Source organism: Anabrus simplex, chromosome 2 (assembly GCF_040414725.1).
Source record: "Anabrus simplex isolate iqAnaSimp1 chromosome 2, ASM4041472v1, whole genome shotgun sequence".
NCBI classification, from domain to species: Eukaryota; Metazoa; Arthropoda; class Insecta; order Orthoptera; family Tettigoniidae; genus Anabrus; species Anabrus simplex.
Window position 1 is genome coordinate 843,642,638 of NC_090266.1, and position 23,600 is coordinate 843,666,237.

At 40.9% G+C, this 23,600-nt stretch overlaps 1 protein-coding gene across 1 annotated transcript in view; it reads left to right on the top strand.

Moving 5' to 3' along the window:
* LOC136863709 (cell adhesion molecule Dscam2) overlaps positions 1-23,600 on the top strand; it is a 1,676,531-nt gene that overhangs the window by 118,565 nt on the left and 1,534,366 nt on the right. The window lies entirely within an intron of this gene.

A 23,600-nucleotide genomic window follows, 5' to 3' on the forward strand; every position in this document is an offset into this window, starting at 1 on the left:
CGGCCTTTTGTTTCTTTGTAATGATTTAACGTCGCACTAACCCATAGATGGTTTCTGGTGATACAAGGATGGAAGAAGGCTAGGGTTAGGAAGTAAGTGTCCGTGGCAAGAATTAAGATAGAGCCCGACCATTTGTATGGTGTGTAAATGGGAAACCACGGAAAACCACCTTCAGGGCTAACGACGGAGGAATTCGAATCACCATCTACCGAATGCAAGTTTACAACTACGTGGCACTAACCGCACGGACTTTGTAAACAGTTTCATTCAAGTCGTATAGGGAAACTACACAGTTCAAAAAACTTAGTGGAACATGTATTTGAACGTATACCATGCTCCACAAAACAATACCTCACACTCAGGTATATTACCAACTAAACCTTTATCCTTCACCGTTGAAGAATACAAAAGATCATCGATGGATTTGCGCTCATTTTCAGAACACAAAGGGAAATGTGCAATTAGGGGCGAAAGCAAAGTGATAACTGTCCTGTAGGGTGGATTATTATCATCGTTGGAGAGCTTCAGTAAGGTGTTTGTCCTCCACGAGCATTTACTGTATCACAGCTTTGCACTTACGTGACATGCTCCCTATAAGTCGACGTAGGTCACGTTGCGGTATCAGGTCGTATTCTTCAATGACAGCCTGTTCGAGGTCTTGGAGAGTCTGTGGTGGAACAGGACGTACACGAACTCTTCTGTCAAGCCTAACCCAACCTTGCTCGATGGGATTAAGGTAGGGACTTACTTCTTGCCATTCCAACTCTTGAATGTCCAATTCTCGCAAGACAGCTCTGGTGATGCGTGCTACATGAGCCCTGGCATTGTCGTGCATGAGTATGAATTCAGGGCCTACACCGTATGCAGCAACCAACATATTCTCTAGCACTATCTGCTGACGACGACCAGATCCGTACGGCCATCAATACTGATACCACCCCACATCATCACAGAACCTTGTCCGAACTGGTCGCCTTCCTGGAAAACATTTAGCATGTACTGCTCACCACGGCGTCGTCATACCCGTTGATGTCCATCACGCTGGGTCAGGGGAAATCTGGACTCGTCTGTGAACAACATAGTTCTCCATTGGAGAAGTTGCCATTTGACGTGGGTATGGGCAAACAGAAGGCGAGCTGCACGATGCTGCTGCGTTAAACGGGGCACTCAAACAGGACGTCTGGGTCGTAAGGACACTTCTCTTAACCTGTTCCTTACTATCTGGTCAGACACCGTGACTCCAGTGACTCTCCTGAGGTCTTGTTGCAGTTCTCGGGCAGTTGCTGAACGACGCCGCATCGCACAGATGGTCAGATATCGGTCATCCTTGTGAACTGGCCTGTCTCATTGTAGCGATTCCACAAGCGTTGAATAACTGACGTAGTGACATTGATGTCCATAGCAACACGACGAAAAGTCCATTCTTCCTGGATCAAAGTGATGGCCCTTACGACTTGAACCTCGTTAAGATGTTTTATGGGATGTGTTTGTTTACGTACAACGTGCTCACATGAGCGCAAGTAGTCTGTGTACGTCACAACGACACACGGACGCACCGCTATTCACTTTGTTTTGAGGGGTCACCTGACAGTTTAATGCATGGCTACGCCTACAGATGGAGTATAACTTCGATTTGACATACCCTGAGTAGCTAAGGTCTCAAGGTATGCTGTACGACCTTCGGAACCCCATCTACAAAATTAACGGTCACATACCAGACGTTACAAAACATATTTCCCTAACGTTTTGAACTTTTTTAACACGATTGTGTATGCATGATAAGTGCCCAATCAGAAGGCTAGCTGGAACCGAAATAATTCTTACCATCAACTCTAACGTATGGTCGAGATGTCACTGAAGAGACAGTCCAAATAAATACGCAGTGAGGTGTCTTTCGTTACCATGTCAGGCGATGCCAGTACATACCTATTTACCAAGCCCACTGAAATGTTCACACTGATTGACCCTCTTGACATAAGTTCACCGGACAAACAATTAGTCACCCCTGGAGAAATCATTACAGGCACAATTTAATACCGTGTAACTCCGCCTCTGGGCTTGATTACCACCTAATTCGGTTAGTAAGTAAGTCCACAAGGTTGTGCAGGTAAGACGCATACATATTAAGCCACTTGCTGAGGATATGATCGCGCAATTCCACCAAATTGCCGGGATGCTGATGTTCGCGTTTTACTCGCTTTTCCAACATGTCCCACATATTTTCAATGGGGTTCAGTTCGGGTGATTTACAGGCCAATCGAGATGTAATACGGTGGGAATGCTTCCACTCCGATGAACTTTGCTGTTGTTTTCTTGAAAAATCGGGGTATCAATATCACACTCAGCATGCAGATGTTGACCGAAAGGCAACACCTGATCACCCATAATGTTTAAATGAACATTCTGATTGATGTTAGTGGCCACCTTAGTGAGCGGGCCCAATCCACGATACGAAAAATGCTCCCAAAACATCACAGACCCACCTCCGGCTTGAACCTGACCTTGCACACGTCCAGGACGAAATGTTTCATTTGGCCTTCGGTGCAAGCGACGACGTGCGTTACAGGAATACAGGCAAAGGCGCGATTCGTCAGAACAAATTACGGTCGCCAGTCAGGTACTATCCACATTCGATTATTTCTAGCCCACTGAAAATGCGCAGCTTTATGTTCCTGTACGAGCAATGACCTCTTGCAAAGTGACAGACGCCAAATGTTCATTTCCTGCAGTTCCCGTCGCAATGTTCCCTTGCAAACAGGTTGGGATGGACCTTCATTCACTTACTGCAGCAATTCCTGTCGGGTTTGGCAGCGATTTTGTTTCACAAGCTGTGAAACACGTCTCCGGTACCTCTCAGGCAGGATCTTCTTCCGACCACGATTCTGACGACGTTCTCCATGGCGATGTGTAGTACACCACTGCTTGTAGACACGTTGAACACAGTCTGCTGCAAAACACCAAATTAAGCAACTTCACGCATCGTATGGCCATTGGCACGGCCAAACACGATTGCTCCTTTTTGCGTCTCCTTTCTGTCTGTCACATTCTATCATCTACCCATGTTGACGTATACTTTCCGCTTGAACCGTCAATGTCTCACTGATAGCTACTGCCTTAGGCTCACCTAGAGGAAGTGCGGGTGCGATTGAACGCGGAACTCGTTTGCTTCGCCATCTGTACAGACTTAGCGATCCATCTGTGCTTGCACACTGGGGTGACTAATTTTGCGGTGAGCTTACATTCACAATTTGCTTAAGAAATGACTTTACTAGAATATGTCATACCCCTGACATTTTCTTGTTTTCAGGATGAGACTGACGCAGATCCATGACGGTAACTACCTGATTCTAGCCTATGCTAGAATATAAAGTGTAGGCCTACTGCAAATACTATATATCTATAGAGATGTGTATAGGCTAATGATGACTGTAGAATATGAAATTGGAAGAAGAGATGCGAGGGGAAGATTCGTGGGTTATTTATAGTGGATGCTTATACTCTCAAAATTGTGGGAAGTAATTGAAATTGGCGGCGAGGGGTGGGGGTGAATAGTACATTCCCTCAAAGAACATAAACAGTCCCTATGAAGATATGCCCTACAGTCGATTGGTTAGAAGTTTCAGACCTTGCAAAGTTTGTACGCGAAGTACTGATAATAGCCTTACCTGGCCCATACCATGTCGAGTAGCTATGGTCATATTGGTGTACCAGCAGGGTCGCTACCTTACAATATAAAATGTCCTGAATATGTCCACCATACACCTGAATGCATGCCTGATCACGCCACTTCACTGATTGTCAGACACGTTCGAACACGTATTCGACAGAAACATTGCTACACCCCCCATGGTACTACAGCCCTTGAAGGGCCTTGGCCTACCAAGTGACCGCTGCTCAGCCCGAAGGCCTGCAGATTACGAGGTGTCGTGTGGTCAGTACGACGAATCGTCTCGGCCGTTATTCATGGATTTCTAGACCGGGGTGCCAGGACTCAGGTCCAGGTAAAAATCCCTGACCTGCTCGGGAATCGAACCCGGGACTTCCGGGTAAGAGGCAGGCACGCTACCCCTACACCACGGGGCCGTCACATTGTTACACACGCTGTCGAAATACTGGAATGTCCTTAGAGCATGCCTGTCTCGAATGTCAATCCTATATATGACCTTTCCGCTATTCCAGCTAATAACAGACACAGGCGTAACTTGAAAACGATCGACCGTATGGCACATGTTTATCAGGACTTTTATTGTTGTTGTCTGGTGAACTATTCACCCCCCCCCCAAATTATTTCTCGCATGTTTGATAACAGCTTATACATTGGTATCTACCCACGTTGACATACACTTTCCGCTTGAACCGTCAATGTCTCACTGATCGCTACTGCCCTAGGCTCTCCTAGAGGAAGTGCGGGTGCGATTGAACGCGGAACTCGTTCGCTGCGCCATCTGTACAGACTTAACGATCCATCTGTGCTTGCACACTGGGGTGACTAATTTTGCGGTGACGTTGTTTCAGTCTAAGATAGCCAACGTCTTAAAAAATCTGATATAGCTAAATTCAATTTTTAATAATAATAATGTTATTTGTTTTACGTCCCATTAAATTCAATTTTTAGAAGTTGTGTATGAATATTATAATCTATCTTTCGATGTCACTATAAAATAGTAACCTAAATTTCATTTATGTTTGTATAATAGCAACGTAATTATTTGTTTGCATGTTGGCACATTTTTAATTCTTGAATTACACAAAAAGTTTGAAAATTCGTATTCGTATGTAGCACAAGAAGGCATGATAAATACTACTTGCTCCCCAATCTCCATCATGTAGGAGTTGGGAAAGAGCAGTAAACTTCTTTCTTTTCTGTTCGATTACATTCTAAATGGGTTAGAAACAGTTTGTGCATGGCATGAATATGTGAGGATTATAATTTTTATAATACAGGTAATATCTAATTTTAGTGTACATGAACTATGTAGAGTTCAAGCTGTAACAACGAACATTTAACACGACCAAATTGGGAGTGTTCCTAAGCAGCGCTCCTCTAGTGTGGAACAAACGCGACTGGGCGCGTGCAGCATGTGGACGGCTGAACTGGTTCTAATGGTAGAGCTTCGATAGGAGAAATATACACAGGAGCGGCGTAGAGAGCGCAGTATCGAAACGCAGGAATATCGGTTCTGGCGTTTTGAACCAAGGGAAGAACATAGCATGCACAGCGAGGTTAACAGGCAATGGACTGATTTAATACTTACCGTTGGTGTGTGTGTGCGCGCGCGCGCGCGCGCGTGTGTGTGTGTGTGTGTGTAAGCATGTTTACTCGCCAGGGCCTTCGTCAGCTGTGGCCATGGAGCTGTCATTCTTGTACTCCTCTTCTCCACATTCGATAATAGAACTGCTGCTATGAGATGCATAAGCGGTTTCCAATTCGCAAAACTGCCAGGCGAGTCACACTGACGATTATCATTATTGCTGTCAAGTCCAATATTTATCAGCAAAAATAAATTTGTATCTTTAATTCACATTTGAAGTAGTTATCGTAAACTCGGAATGTGATTTTTCATTTCAAATATCCCATGTACTACGGCTGACATTCGAACCATGACCATCTTGATGAGAGGCCAGTGACCAACATTGGTAACATTCATACTTATTTTGAGAACATTTTCCATTAAACCACCCCTTCAATATTTTTTACATGTTGACGAGTCTTGTTACAAGCCAAATCATACAAATGATAGCACTCTATGGGATGCCTGGACACGATTTTAAAAGCTCACCGCCTTAATCAACTACAACTGGATTATTGGCGCGCGAGTATATTTCTCTTTCATTTCACAGTACAGCTGACGCCATCTGTTGCTGCAGTAGTTCATCTCCCTGCCGCGGCCACTCCGAAGTGGGTTGGGTTGTGATGATTTAATGACCGTAACTGTGACAAGTCAGGGCAAAGGAATATTTTACCTTCCTAGTTCACTTACTTGCAAATAAATCTTTCTACTTGTTAAAAGCAATCATTAATGATATCGATATAAATCAGGGACAAAACATTGAGAGACAATAGCCTGTGTTTCTTAATAATAATGTTATTAGCTTTATATCCCACTAACTATATTTTTACGATTTTTGGAGACGCCGAGATCCTGGAATTTGTCCCTTAAGAGTTCTGTTACGTGCCAATAAATCTACTGACACGAGACTGACGTATTTGAGCACCTTCAAATACCACCGCACTGAGCCAGGATCGAACCTGCCAAGTTGGGATCAGCAGTCCAGCGCCTCAACCATCTGAGCCACTTAGTCCGGTGGGTGATTCTTAAGATCTCGAGTAACAACACTACAAACAATTCACCTCGATTGTAAATACAACCCTGTGGATACCCACAACAAATATTAACTGAAAATGGTTAATTCCCTGCGCTCGGGAACGGTGTGTTCGTGCTCTCAATCAATTTCCCTGCAACTTAAACACCACGCACATTACCTACCATCACAATAACACGTAGATGCCGTCCACCCTCGTCGGATGATCTGCCTTACAACGGCTGCACCAGGTTAGCAATTGCCGCCACGAAATTATATTATAATATACCGGCTGCTTCACCAGCCCCTTAGTTTTCCGGAGATAGGCAACCCAAATAACGCGTGGGGTAAACCGTACAGTAATTGGCCACCTTACAGTTATTGGCCAATACTAATTTAAAGTTCAATTACTAGGCAGTTGTAGCATTTAAAGTCTGGTTTTTGTCACCAGATGGCAGACCTATCCTTTATTCTCCATGAGCATGGAACTTTTTCCCTCCATTATGTGCGAGAGTTCAAAATGGTGGCACTCAACTGGCACAGTGTTTAATATTGTGATATTTCTTGTGAATTTCTTTAGCGTCAGGACTTATTTGAAATATCTCTGATAGTGTTTTGATACTGTCCTACACTCCAGGCAAGGTTACCGAGGTGAGTTAAGTTAATAACCAATGAGTTAATGTGATAATTTATAAGAATCATTGCAGTGTGTACCATTCACGTTGGTGGCCAATAACTGTAACTGAAAAAATTGCATTACATAGCTATTGGCCACCCCGGCCAATAGCTGTATTTTGGGAGTCTATAAAAATCATACTTTTTATCCGGTAGACAAGCTTCTTATATGATCAGAATATCAATATTCCTTGTTTTTTGTAATAAAAGCAACCTATACAGTTAATGGCCACCCGGCCAATAACTGTTTTGGGTGTGGTCCATTACTGTAACAATTTTTGATTGGTACTTTGTAGGTAATTTTAAAAATGCCTAAACTTCCAAAATACGATCCTGCTGCTATGGAAGCAGCAATAGCGGAAATACACAATGATCCTGATAAATCTCTGAGAGCCGTGGCGAAAACATATGGCCTACCACGAACCAGTCTACAATTTAAATTGAAAAACCCTGCTCACAAAGACTCTTTTGGTCCATCACCAGTTCTCACGAAGGAAGGGGAAGATACTTTAGTCAGGTTAGCCTAAGATGATTCAAAATGTGAAACATGAAGTAGAGAGATACATAGTTTGCATTATTGTGATGGTTCTTAACAATGGAAAGGAAATTTAATATTTCTAGGTGGATTCTCGAAATGGCAAGGAAAGGTTTTCCGAGAAAGGGAGAAGACATAATTTCCAGCGTACAGAATTTTTTGACATTAAATCCACGGCCGAACCCTTTCAGGAACAACCGCCCAGGTGAAGGCTGGCTGAAGGTAGTAATATATTCGTAGAACTTTTGATTAGTATCCATGTAACTGTAAATTCTTCTGAAAATATTGAGTTCTCTTTCTTGTTTGTAGGCTTTCCTGCGTCGTCATCCTCAAATAACAGAGTGAACAAGTGAGTCAGTAACAGCAGCAAGTTCACGTGTCTCGGAAAGTGATGTTAGGAAGTGGTTTTCCGAAGTAAAGGAGTATATTAAAGAGGAAAATCTTGAAGAGGCTATGAAAGACCCATCTAGAGTATTCAACGGAGATGAAACAGGTTTCCAAATATGTCCCTCAACGGGTCGAGTGCTAGTGAAGAAGGGAGCAAAAAATGTATACTCGGTACAGGAGGGACCTTCTAAGGAGAACATAACTGTTATGTTCACCTTTTCGGCCAGTGGGAAAATATGTTGCCCAATGACTGTCTATCCCTATAAAATAATTCCTGAAAAGATTTCGGAATCTGTTACCAAGGAATGGGGAATCGCTCGAAGCGACAGTGGGTGGATGACTTCCAAAGTATTTTTTGAATACATAGCAAATGTGTTTCACCCCTTTCTTGTGTCTGAAGGTATAACACTGCCAGTAGTATTGTTTATTGACGGACATAAATCACACCTAACTTGTCAGTTACGTGTCTTGTGCCGTGATTTACAGATTGAAATAATAGCACTGTACCGAAATGCTACCCGCATCTTACAACCTGCAGATGTTGCTGTGTTTCGGCCCCTGAAAGTACGCTGGCGAAAGGCAGTGCATGATTGGTATTCTAATCATCCAGGTGAGGTTCTAAACAAATTGTCATTTGCTCCTCTGTTGAAGAAGGTAGTTGAGTCTTGCCGCAGAGGAAGAGAAAGAACAACGAAAAAGGAAACGTGCAGAACTGAAAGGAGAAAAGGAATGCAAGGAACGCGACAGATGCACAATTAAAAGGAAATTATTTGGGAAAGGTGGAAATGGAGTATCGTGTTGCCATGGCAAATGGGAGGGAAATACGTTGTGACGATTGCCGCAGTTCATTTCACAAAAAATGTGTACCTAATAACCACAAAAATCATATTCCCCTGGCTGAGGACGAGGATGGGTTCCTTTGCCATTTCTGCTACAATGTGAAATCGAAGATTTCACTGACAATAGTGTGCATGATGATGATGATGATGATGATCATGATGATGATGATTACGTTGGTGAACTATATAACCTAGTAAAACGTAGAATTTAAGACTGTGTTCCAAGAAAAGTATGATACACTGTTATATAGGAGTTTCTAGATTGTTCAATAAACCCAAGATACAACGTCACCAGTAGAAGTATGGAGTGGCCAATTACTGTACCACATGTGGACAATTACTGTCAGAAGTGGCCAATAACTATACAATTTTACAAACTTATAAATAATTTAATGTATAAATTTTTAATATTATTTTATCACAAGAGTCTTAGTCCTTCTTGTATTAGAAATAAATAACTATGCCAAAAAATCTGTTTAAAAATTATTTACTGCCATTCATGAATTTTATTGAATAACAAACTTCAAATTATCCTTAAGTGGCCAATAACTGTATGGTTTACCCTATAAGTTAAGTTCTCTTTAATTTACTTTTATGAACACCAAATAACTTGAAATTTCTACTTGTGGTCGATAAGGCTTTCCGCTATCCATGTGTCATCACTGCAAATTGATTCATGGTCCTACTGTACCTAAGGAAAAAAAGCTATGCACTATTTCGCGTCAGGTACAAAAGACCATTCTGCAAATATGTGATTTATTGCGCCTTGAAATAAAACAGGTACCAGTAATACGATCGAATTTAATAGGTTAAGCCACGTGTTCTGTATTGTAAAGAAGTTAAATGAACGGTGCAAAACCTCACTGGAGACACTGACACGGATATTACCTATCGAGGTGGAATGGCCCTACTTATTTTTTTTTTTTTGCTAGGGGCTTTACGTCGCACCGGCACAGATAGGTCTTATGGCGACGATGGGATAGGAAAGACCTAGGAGTTGGAAGGAAGCGGCCGTGGCCTTAATTAAGGTACAGCCCCAGCATTTGGCTGCTGTGAAAATGGGAAATCACGGAAAACCATCTTAGGGGCTGCCGATAGTGGGATTCGAACCTACTATCTCCCGGATGCAAGCTCACAGCCGCGCGCCTCTACGCGCACGGCCAACTCGCCCGGTCCTACTTAATTATGAAACCTCTAGGAAGCATCACGCATCTTGACCTTGTGATCGAATCGGTTACGGTCTGGAGCACCATGTGTGTGTGTATCGGCAGCGTAGAAGTTCGAATCCAGAATAAGGAAATCTTTTATTTTTTGGTAGACAGAGATGCTCCATTTTGGCGGGGATACAAAATTAATCAATACTTTTCCTATTGGTTTTAAGGTATGCGTATTGGTTTGGCGTCTTACACTTAAGCATGGGTGGGGGGAAGTATTGGGAACGAAATCGACCTTGGTCTTTTACTAACGTACGGTCGCGGAATTTGCCTGGTGGTGGAATTGGGAAACGGAGGAAAAGCATTTTCAGGACGGCCAGCATGGGATTCGAATCCACAACCTCCTGACTCCACCACACAAAAAGAATAATCCACACCTACGTGGTCACATCACAGCACTTATTCATTTCCACACGATGAAAAAATGGCGTATGGCTTTTAGTGCCGGGAGTGTCCGAGGACAAGTTCGGCTCGCCTGATGGAGGTCTTTTGAATCGACACCCGTAGGCGACCTGCGCGTCGTGATGAGGATAAAATGATGATGAAGACGACACATACACCCAGCCACCGTGTAATTATGGTTAAAATTCCCGAACCTGTCGGGAATCGAACCCGGGACCCCTGTGACCAAAGGCCAGCACGCTAACCGTTTAGCCATGGAGCCGGACGTTCCTCACGATGTTTTCCTATGAAGAGTACGTTGAGTTGTTGCTAATTCATGGAGAAAGTACGGTCTAATTACTAAATGCCACATGCTCAGTAATGGTAAAAAGGAAAATGAAAACTCTAAAGCATTATTGGAGAATTTGACACGGATATTAACTATCGTTCGATGTCGAACGGCCATACAATCCTCTAACGACCGGCTCGTATGTTGTATTTGTGGCTGAGTCGGTTAAGTGCGTATGACACCAAGTGTCCGAATGCCAGTAATGCAGTGGATCGATTCCAAACTTACGCATGTTTTTAATCGACAGAGCGTATCCATTTTAACGGACACACAGTGTTTATTCACACTTACCAGGTCACATCACACCACTTATTCATTCACTCACGACGTATTCCAGTGACGAGTACATTGATATGTTGCTCATTTATGGGGAAACAAGGCAAAACACAGTACAGTCCCAACATCTCTATCACGAACGTTTTCCTGACAGAAGACTTCCGACCACCAGTACGTTCCGAGACATTGAACGAAGATTGTGATCATCTGGGAAGCTTGGAAGGCTACTTCAGTTAGAGATGCTCCTATAACGTCTGGTCCAAATGAAGAGGCTGTTATTGGACTCTGTCTATTAGTACTCGGACACTTGCACAACAGACTAACATCAGCCGGTCATCAGTCATGCGTATACTGCATAACAATACATTTCACTCATACCATCTGCAGTTACATAAGCAGCTCCACGGACGTGATTTCTATGTCAGAGTAACATTTTGTCAATGGGCATTACAAACTTCGATTGATAACACAGCCTTTTCTCAAGAGAACTGTTTTCAAACGAATTACGATTTCACAACAACAGCATCGTGACTCGGCACAATATGCACTATTGGAGCGCGGAGAATCCCTATTGGGTAAAACAAGGTCCATTTCAAGTCCAGTGGGTAGTTAATGTCTGGTGTGGGATCTTGGGTGACTATCTCATCGAACCATAGCTCTTCGGCGGACATCTAACGGGGGCACGCTACCTTCATCCTTCTTTCTTTCTTAATCTGTTTACCCTCCAGGGTAGGTTTTTCCTTAGGACTCAGCGAAGGATCCCACCCCTACCACCTCCAGGGCAGTGTCCTGGAGCGTGAGACTTTGGGTCGGCGGATATAACTAGGGAGGAGGAACAGTACCTCGCCCAGGCGGTCTCACCTGCTGTGCTGAACAGGTACCTTGTGGGCGATGGGAAGATTGGAAGGGAACAGGGAAGGAAGCGGCCGTGTCCTTAAGTTAGATACTATCCCGGCATTTGCCTGGAGGAGAATTGTGAAACCACGGAAAACCACTTCCAGGATGGCTGACTCAGTTGACCTCCGGAAGCTGAGTGGACCCCTTTCCAGCCCTCGTATCACTTCTCAAATTTAGTGGCAGAGCCGGAAATCGAACTCGGGCTTCCAGGGGTGGCAGCTAATCATGCTAACAAGTAGACCACAGAGGTGGACACGCTGCCTTCATTTTATTCAAAATGAGCTCCCAGAGTTGCTGGATTACGTGCCACTGTGCGAGCGATTACGAATGTGATTTCAACAGGACGGGGCTCCACCTCACGCATCGGTAGCCGTCCTGAACAATTTTCATACTTCATATCCAAGTAAATGGATAAGAAAGGCAGACCCGTTTACTGTTCCCCCAGATCACCCCATCTAACGCCACTTGACGTCTTCTTGTGGGGTCACTTAAAGAAGGTAGTGTATACACAGGAGCCTGAATGTCTTGGTCACCTTCGGCAGCTGATCACCAAGGCATGCTAAGCTGTTTCACCTAACATGTTACAACGTGCAAGAATGTCTTTAAAACGTCGTGCTGAAATCCGCATTATCCAAGGTGGCCGGCATTTCGAACACTTGTTACACTGTATAGGCAGGGTGCTCTACTTCCTACCTACAGACCATCGTATCGCAGTCCAACATGGCTACGTAACATCGTATAAAAACGGTCCTTTTCAGGACCAAATAAAAATACACTCTTTGGAACACCATGACGTGTGGCCATATCACATTCTCTGTAAACGGCGTTAATCGAAAAAGTAAGTATCCGCCCCTGAATCGAACCTATTACCAGACAGCTTGGCTGATACAATAGCAGCGACGCGTGATTCAGCCACCTTAGCTACCGCGAGCCGTGGTTCGTAGCTGGCACGTTGTAGTCCTTATAGACACTACTGTCCAAACGTAAGATAGTGTTATTCGCTGCTGAAATCGTTTTACACATTCATTATAGTTTAAATAATAGAAAAACACTGCCGATAATGATTTCCACCATATTCTCGAGCGTTATATAAACGGTATACCTGTAAATAGGCCATAAAGGAGCAGGTACTAATGTTTTTCGAATTACTATGATATACGCGTTAGTTGGGTTACCTACCACCGAAAAAATAAGGAGCTTGTGAAGACCCGGTATAACAGACGGCATAGATCAGGACCTCTCATGGTGCATGCGCCAGTGCATTGCATGGCGCAAGGTGTAGAAGACGACTTCATTAGGTTGACCAGAGTGCAAACCCCTACTCCTCTTTCCTCTACACCTGTCTCACCCGTTCGGCCTGTTTACGCCTTCTTCACCATCCCCACTGATTCTCCCCTCACTGCGAAATGTTGATGTGCGTTGAGCGGACACACACTGTTGTATAGGACAATATTACCCGTGTTAAAATACTCTTCTTTCAATTTGGTTTGAGCAGACAATTTATCTTCTCTAGTCCTTCTTTTCCTTTTTCTTTGCAATTATACCAGCAGTGTCTGGCTGACAGCAATTCTGAGAGCGTACTTTAAATTTCAATCATAAACACTCGCACGCAATCTGGTTTCCGTACAAGTCAAATAAATTACCTTTCACATATGCATGTGGAACCAAATATTGAAATAAAATTTGCTGCTTCTCGATGGACAAATTCTCGTAGAATTCGATCAAGGCCTTTGTATTGAAACATAGATTTTTTTGATGTTCACGTAATTATTGTCCCACAGATTAAGTATTTGGCTTTATCGTCACGACTGAGAAAAGGTACGAAAGTTCCCATTTCGACTGAAATGGATTTCCGAAACTCTTTGCTTTGTTCGAAACCGGTTGCTCCAATATTATGTTGTTGTCTTGCGCTTATCTATTTCACTGACAAACAAGCCGTCTATCATCGAACGCTTCGTCGCCCTCAGCACACTACACCACCCGAGTCAAGCCGAATTGAGCCGAGTTGGACCGATACACAGTGCACAGAGCTTCTGCGCCTCGGTTTGCACGCGTGAGATTTCGGGAGTTTGAGAGGCCTTGGTATAGATTGTACTGTAAAGTAATATAAAATGTACTGTATATCCTCAGTTACAGTATTTAATGCTGATCAACATTCAAATTAACTTGAAAGGGGTACCGCATACATATTCAAGCACACATACACCGGTAGAGTTTTTGAAATACCGTACTTTGAAGTGCTAAGGACTCCCTTCTGAAGAAAACTTTGGTAAAAATGTTACCCAAATAATAATTTTCTTGGATGGATTACAACCACTTTCAAATTATTTATAGATCATTTTCAAAATCAGTATGTGATCGGACATTGTGGACAATAGAATGCTGTTATTATTAACGAATCTATATTGATGGCTTTCTTAAAAATCCTCGCATGTCTCAATGCTCTTCATACTTAACTACTTAATCTGCTTACCCTCCAGGGTTGGTTTTTCCCTCGGACTCAGCGAGGGATCCCACCTCTACCGCCTCAAGGGGCAGTGTCCTGGAGCGTGAGACATTGGGTCGGGGGATACAACTGGGGAGGATAACCGTTACCTCGCCCAGGCGGCCTCAGCTGCTATGCTGAACAGGGGCCTTGTGGGGGTATGGGAAGATAGGAAGGGATAGACAAGGAAGAGGAAAGGAAGCGGCCGTGGTCTTAAGTTAGGCACCATCCCGACATTTGCCTGGAGGAGAAGTGGGAAACCACGGAAAACTACTTCCAGTATGGCTGAGGTGGGAATCGAACCCTCCTCCACTTAGTTGACCTCCCGAGGCTGAGTGAACCCCTTTCCAGCCCTCGTACCACTTTTAATATTTCGTGGCAGAGCCGGGAATCGGACCCGGGCCTCCGGGGATGGCAGCTAATCACACTAACCACTACACCACAGAGGCGGACAATGCTCTTCTTGCCCGTTATATTCCTTAAGATGGGTCATGCCTCCCAGCCACATATTTATGTGCAGTCGAACAGAATAATTTTGCTGTGTTACTTTTCCTATGCTGACATGTAAAGAAATATGAACCTCAAATATATTATAATGTAGGAATTCGTAAATTCGCCATTCAAACAGCATCCCTAAAATACGGTACGGTAAGGTCCATTTTCCTTTATACGTTGTCATAGGAAAATGAACACAACGAACATTATTCTGATGGACTGTATATTAATACAAATATGTGGCTGGTAAGCGTGACCAGTCTTAAGGAATATAATGTACAGAAAGAGTATTGGGACATACGAGGTTTTAAAAGAAAGCCATCGATATACAAAACCCATACAATATTTTGTATAACTGTGGGTCTGTCCTAGGATTTTTATTGACTTTCTGATAAGCTAGAAACTTCAAACTCAGGATATCCAATTCTTCTACATTGCAGTTCTCCTCAAAATATTTAAATTCAGAAAGTTTGACGGAAATTGATCATAAGGTGAAAAGTACGATCATATCGCTATTACTGGCTAACTCAATTTCTCTAGCAAGCAAGCGCATTGTCCCACTAGGTTACTCCTCTTTGACTGCACGGTTAATGTGAGAGCTCTTTCATATTATACTGTAGAAGTATCTTCGGACTTTGCAGTATTAATTCTCTTTATCTTATTGACGTCGATTATGGCCGTGGCTGCCATTCTTACATTTTGAAGTTTTTATTGCATACGTAATACGTTCAGAATTGAAGGTTGGCGTTTTGTGGCATTTATTCTCGTGAAGATTGTACTGACAAGTAAATTAAGTTCTTAGCTATAATTCTTGTATTTTTACTGTTGTTGATTAATACTGACCGTTGTTTTGAAGTCAAAAGAATGGGTTTGAGAAACTTAGAGTTCATACCATTTTCTCTACTACTCATTTAATATTAAGTTGAATGATATATTGCTCGATGAAGGGATGAGTTTGGATTAAAATGTATCGATCACATTAATACGTTTAATGGAATATTAGTCATGCATACAGATTCCAGACCTCAAAGTGAGGAAGGCTTATATTGCATGTGGTTTTCTGAATTTTGTATCATCCTTACTTCTGCTATCGTTAATTATTATACTGCCCAAGTAACAAGATCCATATTCTTCCTTTAAGGCTTAATTTTCCAAACTAATATTTGCTGCATCAGCTGACTTCGTTCGACTGCACTCCATTACTTTCGTTTTTAACTTATTTATTTTCATCTTGTACTTCTTCTCCAAGACACTGTCCATACCATTCAGCTGTTTCTCCAGATTATTTGCAGACTTAGACGAAATTGAAATATCATCGGAAAATCTCGGTTTTTATTTTCTCTCCTTGGATTATGTATTTTTCTCAAATTCCTCTTTGATTTCCTTTACCTCCTGTTCCATATAAACATTGAAAAGGAGAGGAGACAAACTGCAGTCTTGCCTCACTCCCTTTCAGGATTGCTGCTTCTCTTTCGAAGCCCTCGATTCTAATCACTGCAGACTGATGTTTTACAGACTGTATATAATTCTTCTTCCGCGGTATGTGGTCCCGATCACCTTCAGAATCTCAAATAGCTTTCTCCAATCAATATTATCGAATGTCTTTATTAGATCTACGAACGCCATGTATGTGGGTTTGCCCTACTTAATTTCATCCTTCTTTTTGCTAGGGGCTTTACGTCGCACCGACACAGATAGGTCTTATGGCGACGATGGGATGGGAAAGGCCTAGGAGTTGGAAGGAATCGGTCGTGGCCTTAATTAAGGTACAGCCCCAGAATTTGCCTGGTGTGAAAATGGGAAACCACGGAAAACCATCTTCAGGGCTGCCGATAGTGGGATTCGAACCTACTATCTCCCGGATCCAAGCTCACAGCCGCGCGCCTCTACGCGCACGGCCAACTCGCCCGGTAATTTCATCCTTTAAGATCAGACTTAAAGTCAGGATTGCTTCACATGTTCCTAAATTTCTACTGAAGTCAAACTGATCATCTCCCAATTCAGCTTCAACTTTTTAGGCATGAGGAACTAAACTGTACTGGATACATATTAAATTGGCTCCTCGTTTTGGCGTGAGTAGTACCTAAACACACACCCTCACCGCACTGTTGGGTGATAATTTTAATATATTTGAAATACTTACCTCTCATTCTTATGTGAATGGGAATTTAATGAATACAGATATACAATAATGATAGTAATAATAATGCGCGTTCTGAGGTCATCAAAGCAATCCTCAAAATGTTGATAATGGTTACATATGGTAGAACAGGGGTTCTCGAAAGGTGTGCCGTAAAATTGTTGGACTGTGCCGTGAAAAAATTGCTTGTGTACTCAATATTTTAGTAATACTGTTTGTTAAAATTACAGAAAGGCGTAAGCCTACATTCAGTAAGAACTCAAAAAATAAGACGCTCTCTCAATAATATTACACTATTGTTGTAATTTGGTGGGAGATGTCGCTTGTTTACTTCTGTATATCTGTTCGATGCGGGGAGGAATCGCAGACAAACACACCTATAATTCTTGGTCTACACAAAGAAGTCGCTCACGTTTCTTATTTTCAATGCACGTAATCTCTGTTCGCACGGATATGTTGTTATATACTATATTAATAAAGATATGGCGTGCTCTGATAACACTGAGAACTCTCTTTTCAATGGAATAGTGTTTCTTCCCTAAATTTCATCTTTAAATTTCGATCGGCTTGAAGTTAAGGAAATTCTTCTCCCTCTTCTAATGGTAGATGTTTTGTGTCCTCAGCAGTAACGGCAAAGGGATTGCGAACCAGGTCCCATTCGTTCACGTTGAGGGATGGAAAATATTCTTGCAGTTTATTCTCCAAAACAGAAAGATGTTCTAAAATCAGACTGGAACGGATGTCGGTATCAGCAATACAGGAACCTTCTCAATATCAATTTTTCAAATTTTAACTTCCACAGTGGAATTTTTCTTACGAATCCATTCAGTTTGTCAGTTGATGTAAGAATATTCTCTTTATTTCTCTGCATACTCACATTGAGATTATTCAAATGTACAAAAATATCAGCTAGGTATGCATCTGTAGAGCACCAAGTCTCCTCGATAACGGGGTCAGCAAACTCAGCATTTCTGTAGCAAATATTTGTAATAACTCATTTCTAAGTTCATAAAATCTGGAAAGTACGCTTCCTTTGGACAACCAGCGAATTTAGGTGTGAAGGACCAGAGTTTCATTAACAGCTCCTGCTTGCTGACACATACTTCGAGAAGTCTAGTTTTTAGATCTCTACTGTTAATATTATTAACCATATCGACAACCGAGCTCATTACGATCCTTAGGTCTGAAGGAATACTTTTTGCCACCAAAGCTTCCCGATGTAAAAAGGCAATATGTGGATCCAATGTGCGGAAAATATTGCTTCAACCTTGAAGTAAAATCTCTTATTCGACCAGTCATTGCTGGGGGTCCATGAGTGCACACTGAAATACAATTGTTCAAACTCAGTCCATTTTCTTCCAGTGTCATAGAATTATATCTCTCATCCTCTTGACGTCAGAGGCAATTTTTGGCAGGATAGGAACCGTTCAGTAAGCGATTCTTCGTTTAAAATATTCTATGTTGCTCAATAATTGACATTTTTTACTTATGGCTGTTAATACATCCAGTTAAAGTGCGCATTATTTACCATAAAGTAATGTTTCTACTACTTTTTAATATCAGGTGACATTTCTTCTATGCAGCGAGCAATTGTATCATTTGACAAAGGTACTTTGGATATACCCCTCTCGGAACATGGAGTAACTATTTCTTTACAAGCAGATAAAATGAAAGTTTCTGCTGCTGTATGTGACTGCAGTATTCCTGGTAATTATTTATGCTACTTTATTGCTAGATACTTGCGCTTTTTCCTGAAGTTGTAATTATTTTAATTCATTGCCTTGCCTTCTTTAATTTGACATGAGAGGTAAAAGATTTAAATATGCTTTATATTAATTTTTCAAGTGACTGTGTTTCGTTTTCGTGTGTTTCTTAAATCGCTTCGAACCATACATTCGTTCTTAATTTTTCTTAATTTTTCGCCGCATTACAACACATTCAGGAAGTTCAGGATTTCCAGATTCAGTAAATGTAAATCGGAAGCATAAATAAGAATCCTGATACCTGCGCACATAACCAGACGATGCGGAAGTAGCTTCTCCTTCTCACTGACACTTGATCCGAGTGATTCACTTGTCCTATTTTCATTGTGGAGTTTTCACTGCCGTTTAATCTTTGAAGATTAATTAGAAACTTCTCCATATTACAACACAATATCTGTATATTTACTTCAGTTTTATAATAACACCAAATATTGCGACTTATTCAACAATCAATTGCACTACATTTAAACATCCCTCCGAATCCAACTGAAGTACTGAACTGACTGCAGGTGACCGTTGATTGGTTTATATATGCTCCACGAGGGTTTGGGAGGGATCGACATGTTTCTCTACTTATGATCTAGTGGTTTGTGTACCCTCCGCTAGGGTTATCAAACTTTTGGGACTGCTCTGTAGCGTTCGAAATTCCTCTAAAGCAAGCATAGTTACTTGTACGTCGGGGTGTGCCGCTATACTCAGCATTGCGAAACAGTGTGCCGCGAACCAAAGAATTTTGAGAACACCTGGGGTAGAACATGAAAATTACATCCCAGGTTCCGTACAAATGGTACCAATCTGGTATTCTGTTATATGCGCCTTGCCTAAAACCCACTGAAAACTATAAAATCTGGGTAGGAACATGCAATTTGGCTATTATTAATGAATTTACTTAAAAACTTAGTTAACCAAAATTTGAAATGAAAATAAGTAAAATAATCAAATATATATATGTATAAAATTTCAATTTGGTAAAGTAAGCTTTTAATTCTCACACAAATATAGCTATACAAAACATCAGTTTTGCCTCGTATATTTTCTTCTGATAATCTCATCCTAGGGTCCTCGGGTTCATCTCATCTTAGACGCAGTCTCCAGGTACGTTCTCCGTCGTATTTCCTGTCTAGGTGCTGGCTGAGATATTTAGTTTCCTTGTAACGATAGTACGTTCACACTTCTAGCGATAACCCTTTGGCATAGCCGAGTTAAAGCAGAGAAATCCAGACATATATAAAATTATATAAGGGATATGGGTGCAATATATATATGTGTGTGTGATTTACGTACTGTATTTAAACCGACAAAGTTTGCTGGACTAATAAGTGAGACTACAGGCAATATTGAAACAGTTCTCACACTTAGCATGCTCCAATTACCACAGTTTTGAGAACTGTGTCCATACCAATGGCCCACACGACAACCAATATAAGTCTCGCAATACTGTTCGAACTTACGGCACTCAAAACTCGCATAAATTGCACTCAGGACCAGAATATCACTGGCCGATCAATATAATCTCATGAAATGTCGTATGGCCTTTCGTGCCGGGATATCCCAGGACGGGTTCGGCTCGCCAGGTGCAGGTCTTTCTATTTGACTCCCGTAGGCGACCTGCGCGTCGTGATGAGGATGAAATGATGATGAAGACAACACATACACCCAGCCCCCTTGCCATTGGAATTAACCTATTAAGGTTCGGCCGGGAATCGAACCCGAGACCCTTTGAACCGAAGGCCAGTACGCTGACCGTTCAGCCAACGAGTAGGACAATATAAGCTCATAATAGCCTGGCAATCAAGACAGAATACGCTGTCTGACTGAATAAGATGCATTTCCGACCCCACTCCGAACAGAATGAATATTTACTTCCTTTTAACCCACGCCTATATTCATTCACAATTCAAACCACTTCTTTCCACGAGACATCCTGGAGTACTAGACATCAGTGGTTACTTCAAATGAAAAGACTGCAAACTGCCAATATTTGAAGCGTGCAGTTGCAACCCTTCCCTCATAACTTTAGCATAATTTCAGTTTTACTGGAATTGTTGTCCTCGTCAACATCCTGCACCACTTCACGCTTTAATGGTTGAATAAAGTACAACATTATCTTGATTGCACTAGTATGTCCCAATAACAGAATGACTGCTTTAAAACATTTCAACTATTATTATTATATCTAAAATCTCAATCTACTTACAATATTGAGTCCGTCTGAAACTATACAAATAATACAGAATAAGAAAATATTATATGTATCAAAGAAGTATGTTAAGAACAAATCGTTGCACAATAATTATCATAGGTGTAACATAGTATGTCAGTGTATTTGGAAATTGAAGCAGTTGCAATATTGAATCATTTGAATTTAATGAACTTTCATAGGTAGTAAAATCCGATAACATACAACCTCGCGTGGATTTCGTAATTTCATAAAAGTAATCGTTGCTCGGTACTGTGCTAAGAAATTATCTGAAAATCTCTAAAGTATAAAAACTCAACGAAAAATTGACTGTCATTCACCCCAGAAACTCTTTGTAAACTACGTTTGTGATACCATGCGACATAGAACTGCACATGTGAGAAACAGACTTCTCTCAAGTCGAACAATAAATAAATATAAAATAAAAGTTTATTTCAAAAGGGGATTCCAAATACTTCTTTCCACATCTGTAACATCATCAGTTTTTGGAATATAAGTAGCCCCGTAAAATAATTCAACTCCTTTTATCAGACCTTTCCTCAGCCCCACCCCCACCTCAGTAGGTTTACCGAAAATAAAAATATGCATGTTTCTTCATTCATAAAGGAGATTCCAAATACAAATTTTCACGTCTGTAACATCTTCAGCTTTTGGGATATAAGTATCCTCATAAAAATAATTCAACTCTTTTTCACATATTTACACCCCCGTTAAGTGCCTCTTCCGGAAACAAAAACATATTTGTTCCTGTATTTTTAAAGGACTTTCCTAATACCAAATTTCTTGGCTGTAACATGTTAAATTTTTAACATATACTGTAGATACACAGGTAATCATTTTAAAAATTCACGATTTTTCAATTCTTTTCAACCCCTTGTGTTGATTTTCAGAAAACAAAAAAGTACGTATTCCTTTATTTTTAAAAGAGATTCCAAATACTAGTTTTCACGTCTGTAATCTCTTCAATTTTTTACATATAAGTGTCCTCATAGAATTCAACTTCTTTTTCCCTTCCCTTAAGTGGAATTTCCAATATAAACAAAACGTGTTTCTTTATTTTATAGGAGATTCCAAATACCAACTTTCACGTCTCCGACATATTCAATATTTGAGACATAAGTATCCTTATAAACAAAATTCAACTCCTCCTTTACTTATTGTCACCCTATCCCCTTAAGTCGATTTTCCGAAAACAAACTTATACGCGTGTCTTTTTAAAGGAGATTCCAAATACCAATTTTCATATCTGTAACATTCTTAGTTCTTTTTCGATATAAGTATCGTTACACAAAAAGTCAACTTCAATTCTTCCACCTCCATTAAGTGGATTTTTTGGAAAACAAAGAAGACTTGTTTCTTTATTTTTAAAGGAGATACCGAAAACCAATTTTCAAGTCTGTAACATCTTCAGTTCTTGAGATATAAGTATCATAAAAATAATTCAACTCCTTTTTCACCCCATCCCCCTCTCCGTTAAGTTGATATCCCCCACCCCAAAATGAGTATTTCTTTATTTTCAAAGGATATTCCAAATACCAATTTTCACACTTTAGTTTTTGAGGTATGAAGTATTCCCATTCACTTCCTTTCACCCTCCCCCTTATGTGAATTTTCTGAAAGAAAAAAAAAACAGGTTTCTTTATTTATAAATTTCGTCGTTTCCCATTTTCACACAAGGAAAATGCTGGTGCTGTACCTTAATTAAGGCCACGGCTACTTCCTTCCCATTCCTAGACCTTTCCTATCCCATCGTCACAATAAGACATATCTGCGTCGATGGGACGTAAAGCAAATAGCAAAAAAAATTCATGAAGGATTTTCCACATACCAATTATCATGACTGTATCATCTTCAGTTTTTGAGATATATGTATCCGCACAAACGGTTTTCTACTCTTTTTATAGCGCCCCCCCCAAATTGAGTGATTCTTTATTTTAAAGGACATACATCAATTTTAATGTCTGTAATATCTTTAGTTTCTTTTAGATAACTTATAAGTATCCTCATTCAAATAATTGAAATAAATTTTCTAATCTTTTACCCCCTTAAATGTATTTTTCGAAAAGAAAAGAATGCGCGTTTTTTTACTTTTTAAGGAGATACCTAATACCAATTTTCACGAATGCAACATCTTTAGTTTTTGAGATATAAGTATCCTGATACAAGGAATTCAACTTAATTTTCATTTTATCATCACCCCAGTGGATTTTCCGAAAACAAAAAAATACGCGTTTCTTTTAAATGAGAATCCAAATACCCATTTTCACGTTTGTAACATATTCAGTCTCTGAGATAATAGTATCCTAATAAAAAGAATTCAAGCCCCTTTTCAGTCCTTTTTACCCCCGCCCCAGAAGTGTTTTTACCGAAATAAAAAATGCATGTTCCTTTATTTTTAAAAGAGACTGAAAATACAAATTTTTCCGTCTGTAACATGTTAAGTTTTTGATATATACTGTAGAAATGCTCATTTTGAAAATTCACTCGATTTTTCAGTTCCCCTTAAATGGATTTCTGAAAACAAATTTTAGTTTCCTTACATTTACAAGAGATCCAAAATACCAATTTCGACGTATGTAACGTGTTACGTTTCTGAGATATAATGTGTATATAATCTTTTTCTTAATTTACCATTTGTCACTTCTGTTCACCCCCCATTAA